At 40.8% G+C, this 16400-nt stretch overlaps 1 long non-coding RNA gene across 2 annotated transcripts; it reads right to left on the bottom strand.

Annotated features, from left to right (window-relative positions):
• Positions 1-6345: 6345 nt before the first annotated feature.
• On the bottom strand, positions 6346-13743 carry LOC139298163 (uncharacterized). 2 transcript variants are annotated; one of them, XR_011598495.1, is made up of 3 exons: positions 13616-13743; positions 8076-8212; positions 6346-6565 (listed from the first exon to the last, which is right to left on the bottom strand). It is a non-coding gene; the product is annotated as an uncharacterized lncRNA (long non-coding RNA). The 2 variants fall into 2 exon arrangements; XR_011598494.1 differs by having other exon boundaries at positions 6346-6573.
• Positions 13744-16400: the final 2657 nt, after the last annotated feature.

Genomic DNA, 16400 nt, shown 5'->3' on the forward strand with positions numbered 1-16400 from the left:
AAAGGTGATTCCAGTTCATACAAGACAGCTGTAATAAGATAAGTTACTGATGTTGGAAAGGATTTGTTTTTCTCTTTGTTTGGCTCAACATCAAACTCTCTTTTAGATGTAGATTTGTATATGAGTGCTTGTTCATGCGCGAGTAGATGCATGTCAACCTTTGTGCATGTGTATGGATATGTATGTACGTGCTAACCAGCGCTGCAGGGCCGTGACTATATTCTATCTGCATAACGGCGGGATAATTAACATCTTCACCTGGCTCCCGGTTTGTTCGTTTAAAAAGCCTAATTAATCACAGGGACAACGTTGGGACTGGAGTCAGAGCCACCGAGCGTGAAATTACCTTTCTCAGAGACTGGGCTCAAACGTCCATAAACAGTGATCCTGCCAGCCTACCCTCTGTACACGACTCTGCCATTCTTTATCTCACACTATATACGGCCTTCGAAGGAGGGAGTGAGGAAGAACAAGAGCAAGAAAGGCCAGCACAGGTGGGAAACAGTGTGGATGAATAGAAGCAAAAGCAGGAGATCCAAGGGAGAAGAACTGGGTTTCTTTGTGATGTCGCACCACGCGGGCAGAGTGATGGTGCGTAAAAATAAAATTAGCTGGTGGGCCAAGTATCTGGAACACCTACTCTGAGTGAGCTCTCTGGCCAAATCGATAACTTTGAACTCTCCAACATTTGAGCAGAGAGAAACTCTTTACATCAAAAGATGCACGCTATCATATCCATCTGCACTCAACACCAGCAGCGCTTCTGGGGAGTAGCTTTGTATGAATCATTCAGGACACCCACTTTCCTAACCTCTCCCTCTCTACCTGCCTGCCCACCCGGCAACCCCACCCGCCCACCATGAGTCGCCGTCAGCATCAACTATCTTTGTACTTAACCTCACACATCACAGCTAACTCGTATATCAATGTTGTGTTGAGACAGCGGAGAAGGGATACGTGCCTATTTCTGGCTCTGTAGGAGTGGATGATGGCCACTTTGTGTGTGTGTGTGTGTGTGTGTGTGTGTGTGTGAGGTGTTGTTGAACTTCATGGAGGTGTATGTTTTATGAACACTGTGGAAGTGCTGTCTGTATATTCAGATCTCAAGTCACATGACATGCATAGAAACAGATAGACAATGTGCTTATATTATTTATGTTTATATTATTTGAGTGTTGATGTATTGAGGATTTAGCTATTAACGGAGTCATATGAGTTGGACGCCAGCCTTCTGTACATAATTCTGGCCTTGTGAGAATACTTTTGTCGCCAAGAGAGGTGAGGCTTTGCTGATGTGCACATTTGCAGCTGCCTTTAGAGTTAGGATTGCAAGAAGCACAAGAGGACAGAAATGCATCAGAAGTGATGCTGTGGAGTGAGTTTGTTTCAGGGATTTCCTTTCATGTATTGTTGATGAACATGAACATGTTGATGCCATTTAAAGAAGTCAATGTTCCTCAAACGTCAAAAAGCGTGTGAACCCCCCCCCCCCACACACACACTTTTCCAATATGTGTTTTTTTGTAACTTTCCAAAAATACGACAATCCCAGTTGTGTTGAGGTGAGAGACTATGCAGGATTTGATCTTCTCTCTCAAGCTGTCGATTTCATTCTTTACACAACTTCGTCCATCACTTTTCATGAGCACAACCGAGCGCAACACCATGAATGCCTCAGAGGAGAGACAGTGTGTGAGAGACAGTGTGTGAGAGAAAGTCTGCGCCATTATCCCCAAACATGCAATTCATTGTGTTTCGACCTTTCTCTGCGACTGCAAGGCTTTTCACAACGCCTTCAAGAATGTCCTTTTGGGGCAGCTGTAAACACTTTTGCCTTTAGGCATGTTTGGGAGGCACTTTGTACGAACTATTTGTTTGAAGCATACGGTATCATTTAGAGCTTTGTTAACAGAGGCCCAAAGGAGGAGCGAAAGTCACTGCGCCTCCTCAATGGAATCCAAATTTATTGATTGGGAGTAATCTTAATTTATTAGATGAGCTGGAAGCAGTAATATATTGATTCTTTACTAATCATCTGTGTATGATTTTGAAAAGGTATTTCATTTGGCATTCTTTACTGGAGAGCCGCTAGTAGAGAGATGAAAAGAAATGAGAGGAGAGTAAGAGAGATGGGGAATGACATGCAACAGTGGTCCACAGCTGGACCTGGACCTGGGATGTGGGGGCTCAGCATTAAACCCCTACAGGACACCACGTCATTTTTAAACTTGTTTAACTTAATATTTGAACATTTCAACGACTCACTAAGCATAATTTCACGTATTGTGTTACAAGTAATCATACTGGTGTATATATTGTACATCCTTTTTGCTTATAAGGATGTTCTTTTTATATTGTAAATATTATTGGGCTGAGCAACCCAAAAAAAAAAACGATCAGGTCATGTCCAGTGCACTTTTTTTCCCCACAATTAACGGATGTTTTGAGAGGACGTCGAGACAATGGTTATTCAACAGCAAAGCTTGGGAAGATACAAGAATCCTTTTTGCATCTACGCTACACGTACACACCAGCATCTCAGTCCCCACAAAGTTGTTGGACCCCACAGCGTGAGTGGGCTCCCAGTGTTGGGACCCCATAAATATAGGAACACCAGACACACACACTAAAAGATACCAGAAGTGTCTCCATGCAACATTTGAGCCAAGAAAAGACACACACAGACATAGTTGCAGACACACTGAGAAAAACATTGCTTCAGGTCAGAGGGGACATTCCAATCTTGTGTACAAATTTGTGATGAGCAGTGTGTTTTGCTCGTCCTGTGGGAACTGGCACAGATAATTAATTTGGTTTCATAAACTTCTGTTACCACATGCTGGCTGACTCGGAGTAAACAAATATTTAAATTATTGCATCCAGACGTTGTCATTCCCAGGTAATCCTCATGGAATAATCATGTGTATACAGTATGCCTGCATGTGCATATATATATATATATATATATATATAGTCATGTGTGTGTACATGTATATTCAAGTGAGTGTGACTGTGTGCCTGAAAACCTACGTCTGCTGCTGCTGACTTCCCAGGGAAATCAGAGCACATACAGAAAGAGAAAGAGGGAGGGTGGGTGGGTGGGGGGGGATACAAATAAATAAATTTGTTGAGAAAGGAGGGGAGCGGGAAAAAGAATTAGGAGAGAGGAGGGAAAGGCAGCGAAAAGGAAAAGGAAAAAGAAAGGCAGAGTTTCAGGGAGTAAAATGTTGACGCTAGGCTGCTCCCTGGCAGCTGACAGACGGAGAATGTGGGCTGGTTTCTGGGTTGCAATCAAATCCCTATAAACAGAGTGATCATTCACTCTGCCTAAACTCTACTGCATTACTGCCAACCAGTGAGGACACACACTAGTACTTTCTCTCTCACACACACACGCAGTTGTGACAACAGATAGGTGGGGTTTACAGCAAGGTTTGTAGTCTGTGCACACATATCGTATATGCATAAATGCACTCACACAGACCCACTAGTGGAGGAAGGAAGTGACAAGAAATACAAGAAAATATATCAGGAAGGTGTTGGAAATGAAAGAGATTACATTTAATCCCTATATTCCCTTGGGGGTCAAGAGTGCTCCAGTGTGTCTGTCTTTTACGAAGCTTTCACTGTATAGAACGGCATGATATTTCGGAGGTGATGTAGGAGTTGTGACTTTGTTGTTGTTAATGTCTGATAAGCTGCTTAGCAATATAATATTCAGAGAAATATTCAAAACTTTGCAGGCAGGCGGTTTAGAATAACAGGATAAGTGGAGAACTTTTGCACCCCAAGGATGGAATTTACCTTTTGATCTCACTAAGAGGCAACAAACACCTGAGTGTGTGTCTGCATGCACACTCGAAAACAACCATGTTTGCTTCTCTGTTTGCACAGTCACAAAAAAAAAAAATCATTGGGCTGCACGTCAGAGCCAATCAAGAATTTCTTCCATCTCAGTCTGGACCAATAAGTTGGAAGCTTACCTGTGCACTTACTCCACTCAGGGGGAGAATCAGCGAGCATGGAAACACCAAGTCAGGGAAAAGAAAAACTCTCATTGACTTCACATGCTTCTTAATGTGTCTGCCTCAAGGACCTGCTGTCCTCAACAAGCTGCTCGCTTTCTCCCCACTGCCATCAGAGGCTGTTATAGCGACTGTACTGTGAAGTAATGGGTTTGTTTTCTCCATATGCTCCACAGGTAGCTGCTCATGTGAATGCTTGCTCCTGGAGTAAACGGCCTACAAGATCTCACTGACGGACTGATGGATTGTCTGACTGATTCCAGTAGGCAGCTTACGATGATAATGATGGAAGATTTACCGCTCAAAATCTTTACAACATTTTAAAACAATGGGTCCTTGATTTCAGACAGAGGTTGACAAAAGCAGGCTTCTCATTTTTCCAGCAGAAATAACAACTGTCGCCAGCAGATTTTATCAGCTGCGTTTTTTAACCAAGGAAATATGTTAGCTTAAATGGCTAACAATAGCTATCTAGAGAAATGTTTCCAGCTGGCTTGTTTTAAAACAATAACCCTGCAAAAGGCATCTAGAATACTTGATGAATAACGTTACATAAATATCGTGCTAAGAGTCTGAAGCTAAAGCTACATACGTCCCAGACAAAATGTCAGCATCCTCACCAGATGATGATAGCATGTAGCAGATGTGGAAATAAAGAAACAGCATTGGTCTTGTAATGCAGTGTAGCGCTAGTTAGTCCCTAGATGTTTAGCCTATACATGGACAGGCAAGACAGGTTTAACTTATGTTCATATTTTCAAACTGTTTCACTTTTAACATTACAAAAGAAAAGGCTTTCAGGATGCGAACGTAACGCTAACTCGGATTACGAGTTCCTGGAGTATAAACTTCCCCAAAAAGGACAGAGCTGCTAATGTTATCCTAAACTGTGATAGCATCCAGGACCAGCTTCCACAGCAGGGAGATATTACACAGTGGATGTGCTGGTGGTGAACACAGCTTTTTTTAAATGTGCCCTGTAACCTCCACAAAATGTAGTTAGCTGATGATCTGCTGCTTGGCCTTGGAAGTAACGCTGGGTTAGGTTGCTGCTGCAGGTAGTAAGCTTGTTAGCCGCATAAGCTAATGTTTGCAGCTTACATTAGAGCAGATAAGCACATTGTTTAATCTACTAGAGAGTATCTCTCCGACTAGAGCCCCATACACACCGCTTCAACATGCTGAAATACAGCAATCGAAGCTTAACGGGCCTGCCGTGCTTAGTTACGGTTGCTAAGCTATAATTGGGACACTCACTGTTCAAGGGAGGGGTTTAGCAAACAATCAACTTGTAAGTACACACGCCCAGACAAGTTTAACAAGAAGATCCTTCATGGTTCAAAATGTCGCCTGTTTATCAATAAAATGTTCTAGCTGTGAGCTTCAGATGACATTTTCCAACATTTTGTCTTCAAGGACATCTCGTACGTACATATTGATTGACAGACCTTGGCCTGCTCCTCACGTCAACAGTGACACCTCCACCGTGAGGTTAGTCCAGCATCTGCTCTTATGCAGCAAGAGTCACTGCCAACATATCATCTTTACAAAAGGCAGCACAAGCAGAGAGAAAGAAATCCCCCTCTGCTTCTCTCCTCTATGAGTCTTGAGTGCTTCACTTTAAAGATAAAGAATTCTGGGTTGTGGATTCGGGTGGGTCCATCCGTCTCGCTGTCTTTGGGCACCGCAATGACAACGCCTCCATTGTCACAGCTGAGAAATGGTTTCCCACTATTTGCATTTTTATTGATGCTCCAAATTGCAAATAGCTTTCCCCTCCTTCTGTCTTTGTCTTTGCATTGAGGAGAAAAAAACCCCTCATTTGTTCAAGCAGACCCTATATAAATCACTATAGCAGAGTGAAGTGAGCTGAACTCATCTCTGAATAAAACATCAGGTTGCAGACAGAGCACACTGGAAACAGTTCTATCTGGAACGAGTACTGAAGTGAAAAAGAAAACATACACAGAGGCGGTGCTGACACAGATTGCGTTCACAGCTCAGGTTTTGGAGTTCTTCTGTTAACTCAGTGTCAAGAACATGTAACATATACTACATTTAATAAGGGGCAACGCAGTAATTGGTCAGACACATTGATTGCCTGGCTGTTTGCTGCACGAGTACAATATGGATTGGGCTATTACCACGGTCACTACCCTATGGTAACAAACAGTATCTGCACTCTATATGAGAGTGCAATTACTTATCAGTCAGTGAATTACTGTGAAATCCGAGTCACACACCTCTCTCTTTTTTTTCCCTCTTGTCTCACTTTCTTTCAAAATGAGCGACTGCGAGCAGATGAAATTTCATTGTTTATGTATTTATTCATTGTGAAGCAGGGATTACTGACTTTACAAGGTCATTCAAACAGATGAGTGAATACTCTATTGACTGAAATGTAAATACAGGCTCATGGTGGGCTCCAGTCACACAGCCAGAGGTATAGCAGCTGTCTTCATTGTCCTTCATTGTCAGCCAGAGGAGCAAAAGTGTTTTCCTTAAACTGCTGATTAAGTTGCTCCATCCTCCATCAGAGTCTGGGGATCTCGGGGAAATGGAAAACCAGAAAATGAGATGTTGATATTGATTGTACAATCTACAACAGAGGGCACCTTTCAGTTTATATTAAATTAACTGACAGCCATACAATAACCCCTTTTACACCTGTAACCTTTGTTGTGAATATTATGGTAATTCTCAGTAACAGCATCATATCTGAATGTGAAATAGAGACAAAAGGTGCCAGGGAACCCTTGTTATCATTTATGGACCATTTCCTTGTACTTTTTCTTTCTATAGATCGATAATAGTCTCAATTTTATGGTTTATTTATTTAGTTTGTCAGGTTAAGTTTCTTTTCTGCAGCCATGGGGTAAAGTTAGTATAAAGGGTAGGTGGACACTGGCATTTCTTTCTAAAATGTCTAAATTGTTTTGATATAAACATTTTTATATATCTTGCTTTATATTTTATGTTTGGGATTTTATTTACGTTTATTATTTGTTTTGTCTGTAAAGCATTTTGTAGGTGCTATATAAATAAAATTAATATTATCATTATATTGTAAAGGCCCAGGACAGAGATGTTGGCAGATCCTGACTAAATGTTTGATGAGACTGTATGTAGGTGTGTAATTATGGAGTATAGGCTCCTAGTAAATGCATTTAGCCTCCTGTGTTATGTTCCTACCCTAAAATTTCAATAAAATATTGGTCTTAAAGTAAAGAAAATTCCCTTATACTTAAAAATTTGAAATATTTTCAGAAAGGACTAGGATGTAAAGGATAATGCTGGCTATATTCTGTATTTTTGTGAACAAGTCCCATGAAGAGACCAAAACTAACAACATGTAAGTCCATCGCTCAACACTTTTCAACTTCACCTGCCTGCCTGGATCAAAAAGATATCACAAACATATACTTTCATTTTTGAGAAAGACTAAACATCTGAGCGCTGTAGTTCAACTAATGTTACTCACACAGTAGTAAATAGTGTATTTGTCCGGGACTGTTTTCAGCTGTGCATTTGGTGCATTAGTGAGCATTGACGGCAGCGGGAGAGTGTATGTGGGATTGACTCAAAATAAACTACATGTCATAGGAACATGTCACCCAGTGCAACGGTGAGGCTCATTGATTGTTGAAGTTTTTAGACAACAGTATGGAGCTTAATGGCACAGAGGAATGAATTATATCAAGCTTACAGGCACTTGTTGGTAGGATCAATTCATTTTTGATTTGTTGACAATAACATTAATACAGAAATATATACAGATTGTATGCAGAAGTGAAGTGTTCACGACTGAAGAGCTGGTCTCATGAACCAGTAAAATTCTGAGCTAATTACTGAACTGAAAAAAACACTTTTGTCCACCATGTCAACGTGGAAGATTAATATATTTTCAACTCCACCAGTCCAGTTGAGCTGCAGGTGTCAGAGGTGAGAGCAAGCAATATGTTGTTGTTGTTAATATGACAAAGGTTGTTATTCCTGCATGTGAAAGGGGCTATTGAGACCGGTCCAGAGTGACAAACAAACAGCGCTAACCTTCCCGTCTACTTCTTGCTGATCCATCCATCCTCTAGGTTCAGCTCCTCTCCAACAGTGTTCTGTCAAATCCTGCAAAGCTCCTCATCTCTTCATCGCATCCTTCTTTCTTTTCTCTTTCATCATCCCTTTGACATCTACACAGAGGGGGTAAAATGGAGTCATCTGTCTGTCTGTCAGAGTGAAAGGTCATTAGCCGGCGAGGGGGAGAGGGCAGGACGGGAGGAAGGACACCTCAAGGTAAATAGGAAGTCACCCGGAACACATCAGCTTTAAAAATGTATTTTAGAAGCAAAGTTTGGCTTGATCAATATCATACAACTCCTTTAATACCTTCATTCTTTCAAAGATTAATTTATATTTGAAACTTCCTGCAACCCGAGACGATCCCCAGATAATTTGTTGACATTATCTTTGATAGTGACAAGATTGCTGTAAGTCAGCAAAATTTCTGGCACAAACTCACAGTGTATGAAAAGTATCTTAAATGCATTTTCATTGCAAACTAATTCATGGAATCAATCTTTCTGCTATTGAGAAAACCACAAAGTCCATTTAGAGGCAGTTGGGGGCTCACAGTATAATCACATCACATGATCCTCATCAGCATAGATTGTCATGGAATTGTAAATGTTTTAATTTCGATGTGATATGATCGAAATCTCCAGAACAGCTAGTAAATGGGCCATGTGGTGAGATTGTTTTCTCAACTGCTGGTTCAAAGTGCAAGAACAAATGAAAATCAGTTTTTAAGCCAAGATGGACGAGAAGTCTTTAACATGCTCAAAAAAAACAGGACAATTTAACATCTATAATTCGATTACAACTAAACAAACGATAAAAATCATGAGATTAGACTTGGAGGTTTCAGAGCAGCTACTGAAGGGACCTTGTGGAGAGACATTTTAGGTTAAGAATGAACTTTGAACCTCAACCTTTTTTCAAAGAAGCTATTTTATAAGATCTCTGAGAAATCTATGTGTTGCTAAGGGCTGCTGTGAACCTGTGAACCAGGCTCATAATAAACGCCTGACACCTAATACGAGGGAAAGAGCATTTTTAAAAGCATCTGTCTCTGGAAGGTTATCTGAGCCATGACACTTGTCAAATACAGCACACATTTTAACTGAATTTACAGAAAATCAGCAAAAGAAAAATTACTGTGCGTTTCCATCCATTTCTGTTACACGAATATTGGGAGTTGAGTGCAACGAGATAAACAATTGGTCGGGTGCCTTTATACCACTACAGAAGAAGACTTACTTAGTCACGTTTTTATGTATACATCAGCTTTTCCACCTCAGCCAAGCGTAAAAAACGTTTTTGCAATTTCTGGTGTTTCCACTTAGGTTCTGTTTATGCTCAAGTTGAAAATGATCATAAATGTGGTGGAAGTGTGGAAGTACAAGGACACTTTTAATCATTGCTTATGGCGGGAAAAATGTGTGTGAGTGACACATTTGGTCATTTGTATTCACCTGCGACCTCTGCTGCGCAGTATTCATGGACAGTTAGATGTGGGTGATATCTCATATTTGTTCTGTATTATCCCTCAAATACAAATCCTCATAGAAATGGCTCGTTGGAATGACAACATCGGCAGATTCTGCTTGCACCTGATAAAAAAACTTTACTTGGCCTCCTCTACAAAGAGGATCAGCGTGATTCCTTTGAGAGAGAAAATGTTGAATTCAGCCCCAACATGTGCAGAGCACTTCTGACATATTCACGCTTACATGGATAAATGTGTTGCATAACCAGTAAACCATCTGTTTGAGAAGATGCCAGATAAATACTAGGTAAACAGTGGACGTGACGATGTAAGAATTGAATTAAATTAAGAGAGGTCTGTGAGAGCAGACAGTGAGTTACTTGGATAGGTAGAAAAAAGGGATGGATGAGAGAACAAAGGTGGAGAGCAGCGAGAGGAAAAGAAGTGAGGAGAATTGAAAAGAAAGAACGGGGTGAAGTACAGAGATGAGTTCATGGACAGCTGGCTGATGAAGGGTGAGGGGCGAGCAGGGGGAAGAGTGGGAGGGGTGATCCCTAATCTTGTTGTTTTTCTGCCTATGATGTCTCCTGTCAAACCTGGTTTGCCCCACGCTTGTCTGAGTCCACAAACACAGCACGCCACTCTCTTTCCCATGCAACTCAGCACTATGTCAACCTGCACCGTCCCAGCCCCTCCAGCAACCCTGTTCACACAAAGGATAACACTCGCCGAGAGGCCTGACACACACTGACAGACAGTGACACACACACACACACACACACACACACACACACAGTCGAACCTGCAACACCAGCAACTTTTCTCAAATCAACACACTTTTTATGGAGCAACAACACAACTTGATAGAACCAGAAGGTGTGGCTGCTTACTACGAGTGTTTGTGATCCTGGAGGTGTGACAGAGAGCAACAAAGAAATGAAGATTTACCAGGCAGATAACATGGAGGAATCTGAGTATGTGGATTCCAGAGGAAGGCCTTATCAGCATCCTCTATTACAGGCAGCAGAGGAGAGGGCGCTTGGATATGGAAGGTGCATATCATTATTACCACATCAACAGCCCCTCCTACTGGTGGGCAACAGCCGGTGAGCTTGTGGTCTGATTAACAAGAGGACACAAAGTGGCTGGGATTTAAGACTTCAGATAGAACCACAGGTGTGTACGAGTGTGATACTGTGTTATGACGAAGCAGAGGACTGAAGCAAAACTAGTTCATTTAACTGGGCTTTTTTTGTGGGAACCATTCAATATGTAACACTCTCCTGAATCCCTTAATTATTCATCTTACAATTTCATTAATATGCACTTTGATAATGCCGTAATTAAGGTATTTTTTAATGGCATATGTACCTGAATACTGTTGATACTTTCAGAAATTCATATAAAAATGAAATTCCAACAGTCCCAGTTGGTTTCTAAAAGTAAAATCTTAAATATCACCGTCTGACTATTTATTGGAAAATAAACATGACAGACAATTAACAATTTAATCATTAACTTTATTTAGAGGAAGAAGTCACCTGTCAGTGTTTGTAAAAAAAAAAAAAAAAAGCGGCATGGATGCAATGCACTAAATTCAAAGGTGTTTCTATTATTTTGTCCACTTCTATTTACAGACAGGAGGGGGCAGAATATAAGAAAAACCTTGACTTGATTAAAAATAGCCATTTATGTAAAGGTAAGGGTTTAAAAGAAATCAACATAGGACAGAATCTCAAATGAGTTTTAGTTTGAATAAAGAAAACAAAAAGCTGAGGAAAAAGGCAGGGCTTAAAATGACTTCACTAATTCAAAGTAGAAACACACACTCGTCTGAGCTGCCAGCCACGTCAGCGTGACCTCAGCGTCAATCGAAATATTTAACAAATAAAACAAGCCCATCGGGAAAAGCAGCGGCAGTTAAATGACATCACCAATCATTAAAGACACTCACACCTGGAAAACTGTGAGGAAGGAAAAGTTGTTATCTCTTCACTCATGCTACAACTGGCAACATGTTTCTTTCCCTCCCGTCACCGTTATTGATTTTGACATCCAACAGACATCAGACTCAGGAAGGAACGAAGGTTACAGTCTGTCAGGTTAAGCAGACGCTCCAGTTGATGCAGAGGAGGCATTAACAGGAAGTAACGGACAACTCCAAACAGGTGGAATGGACCCAACAAGTAGACTGATGCTTCTGACACTCACTCTGCCTCCATGAGCATTAATACAACAAGAGAATGTTTTTAGCTTCAAATGTTATGTTGAATAAAAGAGGCACCAATGAGGTCATTAATGATACTCTGTAAAGGGTTTACAACCCCTGGTGGAATGTAATTAAGTACGTTTACTAATTAAGTACTGCACTTAAGTACAAATTCAAGGTACTTTATACTTCTACCCCACTACAATAAATATTGTACTTTTTTACTCCACTACATTTGCCTGACAGCTTTAGTTACCAGTTACTTTTCAGATTACAATTTTTCATACATGTCCAGTGATATATGGTATATGATGATACCCAACTACCCAACATTATATAAAGTAGTAAGAATTAAGTCAACCACAACAGTAAAATACAACATACACATTAATGCAGCAGAAATATTCAAAAACATCATATATAATCGTAAAACACAGACAGGGAGCATTTTACTGCAGAATGAGTAAATGTTGCTGATAATTTTACGAAGGACCTTTACAGTGTGGTATAAGTACTTTTAAAGTACCATTAGTAAAAGGTCTGAATACTTCTTCCACCATAGTTTATGAGGTGTAACAGACGGCCTTTTTCGGAGCAGACATTTTGACTTGTCATAATAGGAAAAGCACAGTTACTAATAACATTAACAATGGCTCCGTTTGTCCCAGTAAGCCAAACAGTGTGACAGTGAGCCGGCGAGCACGACACCAGAAATCCACTCATCATTTTATTATTTACCACCTGTGCTTTTCCTACTGTGACATGTAAAATGTCTTTGGTGAAAAATATCTATTAATAGGAGCTACTTTATGATTATTTAATAGGCTGGTCATTAGTCATTAAAAAGAAAAAAAAATTAAGTTGCCAGGTTGAGTGAACAAAATCCCCTTATAGCTCTAGAAATTCTTGCTCAGTTTTTTTCTTAGCAACCTCTTTCTCACTTTGATTAATTATTACCTGAGAAACCCAAACACCTCTAATTAATGACTTATTTCTAACTGCAGACCTGATGTCTTCCTAGAAAGTGAATAAGCTTTTTATAAATGGTCATGTTGTTTTCTCCTGAAGTCTTCTTCTCCTCAGGTCTGCATTTATAAATGTTAGTAAATCTTAAATAAAGAAAACTTGATCAAGTCTGCAGTTTAATAATTTGTTCACATAGTCCTAAATGTAAAAGCCACTACAAATGTTAAAGGCAATTGTGAAAATTATGCTAGAAGAGGATTTATACCAAACAATGGGGTCTTTCCACAACCTGGCAACTCAACTTGTTATTAATGGTTTATTACTATACTATAAAGCATTGATAAATGATGTATTACCTATTAATAAAGCCATTAGTTACAACTTTGAAACCTGTATGTTGTATGCAGACTGATTCCAAAACAATTAAAAAATAAGACATGTTGGTAAAGTTTTCACGTCAACCAGGACCAACATGTACAATGTACGTTTATTTTTGTTTTAAAAAAAGACTGGAACTAGAGGGCTGAACTGTCTGTGAGGTCCTCACATAAGCATGCAACAGATCACTGGCTTGCTCTGAGTTCTTTGATGTGTTCAGTGCCCAAGGCCGCAGCTCTCTAAAAGGAATAATCAGTGACATTTAACCGCCTTGTTTTACAAAATGAACATAATACAGCAGGGGTTTGCAAGTGCGTAGCAATGCCCGTCAGTGTATTTGCGACATCGGTGCTTTCTAAACGAGCAGTCTGGTCCATCCTCTTATTTATTTATTTAGACAGAAGCTAATTGTTCACTGTGAAAGCTTTAACCTGGGAAAAAGAGACTCCGCCATGGCTGCAATATCTTTTGTTAAAGAGAAAATCACAGTTTTACCTGTCCTCCTCATCTTCTTCCAGTGATCTGAAGAAAAGAAGATCATTTGTGCTGTGCAGGACTCCAGCAGACAAGAGACGATAATAAAACCGTCTCCATCATTGGAGACAATGGAACAAGGCTTCACGAGGAGCACGGCAACTGCAGGAAGTCACCGTGAACTGAATCAAACGCTTTATTGTACGCCCGCTGTTTCCGTTCACTTCATCAAAGCGCCGTCTCCCTGGCAACTAAAACTAGGTTCTGAACTCACTTCCTTCACATGCAACCTTGGGTGGAAACATACCTCCATGAAACAGATATCAAGAAATGGCTGCGTGGGAGTCATTCTTCCTCTTATAGTTATGGTGACGCTTATTGACTATCAGGATGAATTGGACGAGTAAAGTGGCGACATTTGGGCAGCAACAGAATGGCAGGTCACACTAGAGCGGCCCTCTGGAAGTGCTTATCCACATCTGCAACATGTCACTGTAACAGCAGATACCTAACAGATGTTCCACTCTTTCCACTATTGAATAACTGGATCACCTTGAGATCCATCAGCTTATATGGTGCGCTCAATTGCACACACTGGATGCGTCATACAGACAGAAGTAGGTACAGTACAGTGTGTCGATCTGGGGAGGGAATGTGATTTTTTCCTGACGAGTTGACACATGTCAAACCATGTTGACTCATCTGCATACGCCACTATTTCCTGCCGTCTGTGCGCATTAACGCTGTCTGTATGACGAGTCAGTTGTGTGCTACCGGTGTCAATGGACTCGTGTCAAATCATGCAACACTCTGCGATGTGGCTGGTGTGTGTTGTGTTTTAGTGTTTTACTTCCTTGTCAAAGACAACAGTTGCATATCTGTATAGTTAGGATTGTGAGCCATTCTGCGATGCTCCCTGCTATATAACATGAATAATCTGAAGGAACTGAGGCACTGGTCTCAAATGCAGCCTCATGCCAGCATTACTTTAGAAGTGGTTCGTTAACAAAAGCCCTTAATGCTGAAGGTGTCCTATCAAATGCATGCATTATCCAATATTAGGATTCTTTGACAAAGTGTAACAGGAGCCAAAATTGTTCCCACGTGGTATGTTTTCAGGGGAAAGGATGTTCCCCACAGTACCTCGATGACATGTTTTAGGTTTGTTCAAACTGCTATACGCTCCCAATATCTATCTAATGTCTATCTAACCGGTTCACTTGTGGCTGCGTCTTCTCCTCTTACCTCTTGGTGTGCAAGAAAACCAAAAATTATTGTCTAATTAGGCCTAATGAAATGGAATGTTTGCATGGATGTCAATTAATTTGCATTTCACTAACAAAAACCATGCCATTAGTGTATTATAAAAGGTAGTTTATTTGGATTAGTGAGAATTCTGGAAGTAGTATGAGGGTCAAGTATGGTGGGATGAAGGGGGTCGAGGAGAGGGACGAAGGGGGCTGATTAGAGCCGTGATGTGGCTGGAGAAGCTAGGAACCCAGGGGGTCGAGACTCAGGGTGGGGGCAAGTTGAATTTGTGCAGCGCAGGTGATTGGATAAGTGAGTGTGGGAGGCGTGGTCTTGTTCCTGAACCTTAGAGATAATAACTTCATTAAAAGCAATGCATAAAAGTTAACTAGTGTTGTCATAATGAAGAGATGACAACAGTTAGTGTTGACGTAGGAACTTTGTGTTCATTTACAAATGTAAATTAGGACAGGGATTATGATCTGCCCCACATATACGGGCACCTGTTATCACCTTAGATTCTATACTTACGTCACCTGCGGATGAAGGCCCCAAGATGCGGCGAATTCATTTTATCTAATTTTCCAAAAACTGCCCTTTGAACTGTTAAAGATAACACAGGTACATGTTCATCCACTTCAATTGATCCATCAAATTTTCCAAAACCCATTATGGGGATGCTTCGTGAAGATTGTATTCCACTCCTTTTTGTTTGCTGTGTTTTAGTCTTAGTTAGAGCCACGTAAGACACATCTAGATGTTCCTGTCTGTCTATCTTAATGACACATGTACTCCTTTAATTGAGGGGAAGAGTGAGCTGAAGGCGAGGATGGATAGAGGAATGTAGATAAAGACAGGGAGGAGGGAGTGGCTGTTAGCAGTTGGACAACCACTTGACCTTTTCCTCTTTTGTTTTTTCACCACATGCTGCTCCACCTCACTTTAACAGCACACCACACACACACACACACACACACACATGCAGACAGGCCCTTGGGGTGTGTTTAGCCCTGAGGTTGCCATCTGTACCTGCCTATTTGGTATGCAGTGGGCTCTGCCCCCAATCCCAGTGAAGCCTATTCCCTCTTTGCTGTTTGTGGCTCTCCCTGCCTCCACTTAGCACATGTTTTTGTGTCTATGTATATTTGTATAAATGTGAGATCATTTTTGCTTTTGTCTGCACATGCATGTTGCTTTTGTTTGTTGATGTTTGCATCCTTGTGTGTGTATTTTGCTGGTTTGTGTGTTTGTAAGATAGATCTTAGAGTATGGCACTCACTTTCTTGTAGCATCAGGGACTAATCCTTCAAAGTGTTGGGAGACCAGCTGTTATGCACGACAGCGAGCTCGTCTTAAAAGTCTCATCTGTCTCCTGGCTAAGTGTGTAAATTTGCCTGGATCTATTTTATCACGGAAATTATATGGTAGCATGCATTTACAGTTGAATAACCGATCAGGACTATTTTGTTATGCACACTGTATTGTGTTCAATTTGTTATTTATATGGCGCCAAATCATAACAGAAGTTATCTCAGGACACTTTTCATTTAGAGCAGGT

Source organism: Enoplosus armatus, chromosome 15 (assembly GCF_043641665.1).
Source record: "Enoplosus armatus isolate fEnoArm2 chromosome 15, fEnoArm2.hap1, whole genome shotgun sequence".
NCBI classification, from domain to species: Eukaryota; Metazoa; Chordata; class Actinopteri; order Centrarchiformes; family Enoplosidae; genus Enoplosus; species Enoplosus armatus.